The sequence below is a fragment of the Oxyura jamaicensis genome, unplaced genomic scaffold (genome assembly GCF_011077185.1).
Source record: "Oxyura jamaicensis isolate SHBP4307 breed ruddy duck unplaced genomic scaffold, BPBGC_Ojam_1.0 oxyUn_random_OJ72543, whole genome shotgun sequence".
Lineage (NCBI taxonomy): Eukaryota > Metazoa > Chordata > Aves > Anseriformes > Anatidae > Oxyura > Oxyura jamaicensis.
In genome coordinates, this window is record NW_023311107.1 from 167,243 (window position 1) to 174,424 (window position 7,182).

At 45.4% G+C, this 7,182-nt stretch overlaps 1 long non-coding RNA gene across 1 annotated transcript in view; it reads right to left on the reverse strand.

The window, feature by feature from the left end:
- Positions 1–2,787, reverse strand: part of LOC118159880 — a 17,849-nt gene extending 15,062 nt beyond the window's left edge. The window contains exon 1 of the long non-coding RNA XR_004747272.1: positions 2,587–2,787. This is a non-coding gene — a long non-coding RNA (uncharacterized LOC118159880). The remainder of the gene's footprint in view (positions 1–2,586) is intronic.
- Between the last annotated feature and the right edge of the window lie 4,395 nt (positions 2,788–7,182).

Here is a 7,182-nt window from a genome sequence, read left to right on the forward strand (position 1 = left end):
TTTCTCTTTAGTTGAATTGTTTAATTAATAATAATATTTCCTTAATATTTTTTTTCCTTTAATTAAATTATCCTTATCCCAACCCATGAGTTGTTCTTTCCTTTACTTCTTCCCTTCCTCATCTAAGGAGGGGAAGTGAGAGAGCGGTTGTGGTGTTCAGCTGCCTAGCACGGTAAAACCACCACACACCCACATTCCCTTCCTTCATGTTGTACATTAAACAAATGGATCCTTAGCCAGTATCCTCCGGCTACGCTCCTTGAGGCCCTGCTTCAAGGACGCGGTCAAGCATCACTCATTTGTGGGAAGTAGAGAGTGGACTATCGCGGCCTGAATGAAGTCACACCACCTTTGAGTGCTGCAGTGCCAGACATGCTAGAACTTCAGTACGAACTAGAGTCAAAGGCAGCCAAGTGGTATGCCACAATTGATATCGCTAATGCATTTTTCTCCATCCCTTTGGCAGCAGAGTGTAGGCCACAGTTTGCTTTCACTTGGAGTGAATACACCTGGAATCGACTGCCCCAGGGGTGGAAACACAGCCCTACCATTTGCCATGGACTGTTCCAGTCTGCACTGGAACAAGGGGGAGCTCCTGAACACCTGCAGTACATTGATGACATCCTTGTGTGGGGCAACACAGCAGCAGAAGTTTTTGAGAAAGGGAAAAAAGTAATCCAAATTCTCCTGAAAGCTCGTTTTGCCATTAAACAGAGTAAGGTCAAGGGACCTGCACAGGAAAATCCAGTTCCTGGGGCTAAAATGGCAGGATGGACGTCGCCATATTCCGATGGATGTGATCAACAAAATAACGGCAATGTCTCCGCCAACTAACAAAAAGGAAACGCAAGCTTTCCTAGGCCTTGTGGGATTCTGGAGAATGCATGTTCCAGGCTATAGTCAGCTTGTGAGTCCTCTATATCGAGTGACTCAAAAGAGAAACTATTTCGAGTGGGGCCCCGAGCAACAACAGGCCTTTGAACAAATCAAACAAGAAATAGCTCGTGCAGTAGCCCTTGGGCCTGTCCGTACTGGACCAGCTGTGCAAAACATACTTTACACTGCAGCTGGGGAGCATGGCCTCACCTGGAGCCTCTGGCAGAAAACCTCAGAAGAAACTCGAGGTCGACCTCTGGGTTTCTGGAGCCGGGGCTATCGAGGATCAGAAGCCAATTACACCCCAACTGAAAAAGAGATACTAACAGCATATGAGAGTGTTCGAGCTGCTTCAGAAGTTGTGGGTACAGAAGCACAGCTCCTCTTGGCACCATGGCTACCTGTGTTACATTGGATGTTCAAAGGGAAAATTCCCACTACACACCATGCGACTGATGCTACGTGAAGTAAGTGGATAGCGTTAATTACACAGCTGTTAGCGTAGCAGACACATAACCACAATGTGATTATATGAAGGTGCTTTATTCAGCGCTGGAAACCAGGGGCAGGTGCCCAAATCTGGCTTCAAATCCCATTACATCCTGACCGCAATTTATACTATTGTGATTACGTAAGATGATGCATATTCATTAAAGATTACAACATCAGCCTCGCATTCCATTCTAATTAGCTCTCCTCCCCTTTGCACATGCTCAGTGCCATCTGGTGGTCTTTTAGGTGGTCTTCATGATGAAGTAAAGAGTCTTCCTCTCTTCTGAACTCTTCACCCTTCTCCCCGGCGCATGCTCTCTTCAGTTCCTGGTGCTTATCCAACAGGTTAATCCATCTTCAGCTCCTTATCAAAGGTCGAATTGTACCTGTTATTCTTCAAATGTCCTCCCTATACGTTTTCTCTTAGATATATTGGTTACACCTGCACTCGATCCCTCACCAAGCAGCACGAGACAAGGAGCACAAGACACAAGACAAAGATAAGCAGCACAGGACACAAAACAAAGACAAGCAGTACAAGATACAAAATATATGTCAATGCCAACACAGCGGGCTCGAATGGGAAAACCTAATCGCCCAGGAATCCTGGAAGAGATCATGGACTGGCTGGAAGGCAGAGATTTCGGAGTGCCAACAGAAGAGGTAACCCGTGCTGAAGAGGCACCACCATATAATGAGTTGCCAGGAGACAGAAAGCAGTATGCGTTGTTCACTGACGGATCCTGCCGTGTGGTAGGGAGCCATCGGAAATGGAAAGCTGCTGTGTGGAGTCCCACCCGACAAGTTGTGGAGGCCATGGAAGGGGAAGGCGAGTCAAGTCAGTATGCAGAAGTGAAAGCCATACAACTAGCCCTAGAGATTGCCGAAAGAGAAAAATGGCCAGTACTGTATCTCTACGCTGACTCATGGATGGTGGCAAATGCTCTGTGGGGGTGGCTGCAGCAATGGAAACAGAGCAACTGGCAGCGCAGAGGTAAACCTATCTGGGCTGCTACCCTGTGGCAAGATATTGCTGCCCGGGTAGAAAACCTGGAAGTAAAAGTACGTCATGTGGATGCCCACATGCCCAAGAGTCGTGCTACTGAAGAACATCAGAACAACAAAGAGCTTCAAAAATTGAAGTGGCTCAGGTGGACCTGGACTGGGGACATAAGGGTGAGCTGTCTGTAGCTCGATGGGCCCATGAAACATCAGGACATGCCACGGCCCGAAACACCATCTTGGGCCTAGAAAGGCAAGTGCTGTGGCGTCATGGTACACCAGAAAGAATTGAGTCTGACAATGGGAGTCATTTCCGAAACAATTTGGTCACCTCCTGGGCCAAGAGGCGTGGTATTGAGTGGATGTATCACATCCCATATCACCCACAAGCCTCTGGGAAGGTTGAAAGGTACAATGGACTGTTAAAGACTATGTTAAGAGCCTTGGGTGCTGGGACATGAAAACAATGGGACATAAATCTACCAGAAGCCACTTGGCTAGTTAATAACAGGGGGTCTGATAGCCGTGCTGGTCCTGCTGAAACAAAACCCCTTCACACGGTGAAGGGAGCTAAAGTCCCTGTAGTGCATGTAGGAAAGTGGATGGGGAAGGCGGTGTGGTTGCTCCTGCCTTGGGAAAAGGCAAACCCACTCGTGGGATTGTCTTCGCCCAAGGACCAGGGTATACCTGGTGGGTAATGCAGAAGGATGGGGATATCAGGTGTGTGCCTCAAGGAGATCTAACTTTGGGAGAAAACTAATCTGTAATCTAAGTTATATGTTGAAGGAAGACGCTGCACGATCAACGACAGGTCAACTTTGCAAGGAACTGGGCAAGTGCAACAAGGACTTGAGCTAAGCTGGTGCTGGCGTCCAGACATCCAACTCCACCTGCCCTGAGTGAGCACTTTGGAAGATGAAGACTAAATAGTCAAGAGTTCTTATGGACGTTTTCTGAGAGAGACTTATAGAATGTAAAGATGTACCTACCTATCAATTTGTTAAAGAACAAGGAACAGTGATGATGAGAATATGCCAGAGTATAGGGGACCTGAGAGTGACACAAATGTTATGGAATAAGGGGTGGAGGTTGTACTGGGTCTGGCTGGGATGTTAACTTTCCCTGCAGCAGCCCATACAGTGCTGCGCTCTGCACTTGGAGCTAGAACAGCAGTGGTATCACACTAGTACTGTGTCTGCTGCTGAGCAGTGCTGGCACAGCATCAGGACTCTCTCTAACCCTCCTAGGGGGTGGGCAAAGAAGTGAGAAAGAAACATCACCAGGGCAGCTGACCTAAACCAACCAAAGGGATATTCCATACCATATGATGTCACACTCAGCAATAAAAGGTGGAAAAAGGAAGAAGAGGGGAGGGGTGGGCTCTTGTTGTGAAGACGTCTGTCCTCCTCCCGAACACCGGCTATGTGCGTTGAGGCCCTGCTTCAAGGACGCGGTCAAGCATCGCTCATTTGTGGGAAGTAGAGAGTAATTTCTTTTCCTCTGCACTTCCACATAGCCTTTACTTGTTCTGTTTAGTTATTCCCTTTCCCCCTCCCTCTTCCCCTTTCCCTATTTTCTCTTTAGTTGAATTGTTTAATTAATAATAATATTTCCTTAATAATATTTTTTTCTCTTTAATTAAATCATCCTTATCTCAACCCGTGAGTTGTTCTTTCCTTTACTTCTTCCCCTCCTCATCTAAGGAGGGGGAGTGAGAGAGAGGTTGTGGTGTTCAGCTGCCTAGCACGGTAAAACCACCACAGCCGCCCGGGGGGAGGTGGTGGAAGAGGGTGGATGGGGGGGGAGAGGCGTTTTTGGTTTCTTTCCTTTGTTTCTCGCTTCTCTAGCACTTTAATAAAAGGCAATAAATCTTACTATCTCCCTATGCTGAGTCTGTTTTGCCCGTCACGATAATTACTGTGTGATCTCCTCGTCCTTATCTCAACCCATGAGCCCCTTTCATTGTATTTTCTCCCTGTTCCTCTTTGAGGAGGGGGAGTGAGAGAGCAGTTGTGGTGGAGCTTGGCCGCCCACCCAAGTAAAACCACCACAGTTTCCCAGAGAGGTTGTGGAGTCTCCTTCTCTGGAGATTTTAAAAACCCACCTGGATGCCATCCTATGCAATGTGCTCTAGGTGATCCTGCTTGGCAGGGGGTTCGGAGTAGATGATCTTCAGAGGTCCCTTCTAACCTCTTCCATTCTGTGATTCTGTGTGAAGGAGGAACCTTACCCACTGAAATTTGAAAATTGATTTGGGATAATGCTTCAGAATTTGATAAGGAGTTTCAAGCATGATGGCAATTAGTCAACTTTACCTATTATGCAGAAAGTGATAAAATTATTGCCTTTATACTTACCATAAGCAATGCCACAGTATACAATATACATGCAATCATTGCATTAGGACTCAATCAGAATGGAACTATACTTTATCCTAAGGAGCATAAAGTATGGGCCCATCAAAAGGAAGGAAAGTGGCAGACAATTAATGTAAATGCATGTATTGTGAGCAAACAAAAAGGCTTCATTTGTGAAAGTAACACGCTCAAAGCCCAAGACATTTGCCTTGACACTGAACAAAATATTTGTCACTTTGAGATACATCCCGATGAACCCCCTGAAACTGTACTTGTACATATTGGAAAAAGCTGTGTTTGCATGAGAACCTATCGTGATTCTATAGTCATAGATAACACTACTGTAGATACAAGTAATCACTCCAATGTTTGTGCTTGTAACTTTGCAAAAATTCTAGGGTGTGATTTGATTTACTCAGCTCCCGTCACAACTCAACAACTTATTACATCCAATTATATTTACTTCACGACCTACTTCCTACCTCTATTGGAATGAAAGTTTAATTGATTTCCCTTAGGATCATAAGAGTACTCTCTACTTCCAAATTACCCTGTGTGCATGCACCACACCAAAGGCATATTTTGAGTCTGTCCAAATGTTAATTATTTTCCCTTTTGCTAGCTCAAGAGCTCTCATCAAGGTGATGATTTCTGCTTTTTGGGCTGATGTTCCAGGGGAAAGCGGCTTCGCCTCAATTACCTTATTAAGTGTTGTTACTGCATATCCTACAAGGCGAACTCCCTGGCAAACGAAGCTGCTGCCATCTATATACCAATCCTCTGCACCTTCTAGGGGTGTATCCTTTAAATCTGGTCTGGAGTATACTGTTTCCATGGTTTCGATGCAATTGTGAACTGACTCACATTCTACTAATAGTCAGTATTTAACAAAGTTATTGATTATTCCTTCCATTCCCCTTCTGTCTTCCACCTTTAGCAGGTATTGCTTTTGGCATTCCCTGGGAGCATTTTATTTTAAATCAGTTTTTACAGGTACTGCATTCTTTGCTCTCCCGGGTATTCCTGTAGCCCAAACTCCCAGATACACTTGGTTCATAATTACGTCCATTCAGGGAGTCCTGTCTGGAGCTTCCTCTGGACTCACCAGGGATAGACTTAAGTGTTTAATATGTTCATCATCCTTGGCTTTTATTTCCATTTTCCCTTGTTCAAAAGAAATTTTCACATCCAATTTTTCCAGCAAGTCCCTTCCTAACAAGGGCCTTGGCAAATTGGGTAATTATAAAAATCAATGTATTCCAATCATTTCTCTCAATTTAAATTTCAAGGGTTGCAAAAAGAACGCCTTTTCCTGTTGGCCAGTTGCTCCTATTACATTTACAGACGCAGCGCTTTTCCAGAATCAATTTTTGGTTTAGCATGGAGAAAGAAGCTCCTGTATACAATAAAAAATCCATGTCTCTCTCCATGTCTCGTTCCCTAGCTTTACTTTCACCAGTGGATCTGCTAGGGTAGACTCCACAGGTCCGTGTCACTTGAGCTCAGCTAAGAACTTTGGTTCTGAGGCTCTATTTTAGTTATTTAAATCTGTGATTGAAAAGGGCACTTTTCACTACAGCCTCTTTAGGTATTTGGATACCTAATGAATACGCAAGAGACGTATGGGGAAGTGAGATGAATATGTATATATGCCATTAACATAAGCACCCTGGCAGCAACCCTTGGTGTGTAAGCGATCCCCCTTGCACCCAGCACTGCAATAAACATACCTGCTTTATAACTCTTAGGAGTTGTGAAGTTTGTTTTCCACACCTCAGTTTGGCACCCCAGATAGGACCTTCTCTGTCTGTCTGCAGGACCTGCTATGGATAGTACTCCTCTAGGCGCCCCTGAGATTTCCTCCCTCTCAGGAGGACTCCCCCCTCACCCAGATCACTGCGGGGACAGGCAAGGACCATCACCGGCGGACCGGTTATGTTTTAATGTAATAAGGGGATACCTATAAGTTGTGAGGAGACGTCCTACGTGAGGTAAAGAGCATTGGTGCTCTCCCCAGATGGTTGGGGTTAATGGAGTAAGGGGATACCCGTAAGTCGTGTGGAGGCTATTGTTGCACAGCAGGTTTTTTTTGTTGTTGTTGTTTTGTTTTTCCGTTTCTTAAACATGCTCTCACAGAGGCACAAACAAAATCGCTTATTGACTCGACTCTGACCAGCAGCGGATCCCTTTGGAGCCAGCTGAATCTGGCCCTTATCTAACACGGGGCAGCTTCTGGATTCTTCTCACAGAGGCCACCCCCGCAGCCCCCCACTACCAACACCTTGCCACGCAAACCGAATACTGCACTATTCTGCAACAACTAAAAGCATCGATGTGTTATCACTATTTTCATAAGAAATCCAAAACACATCATCATATGAGCCTCCACAAAGAAAATTAACACTACCCTATTAAAAAATGACACAGGGTTAGGGGAATGGTTTTGTGTTAGGGT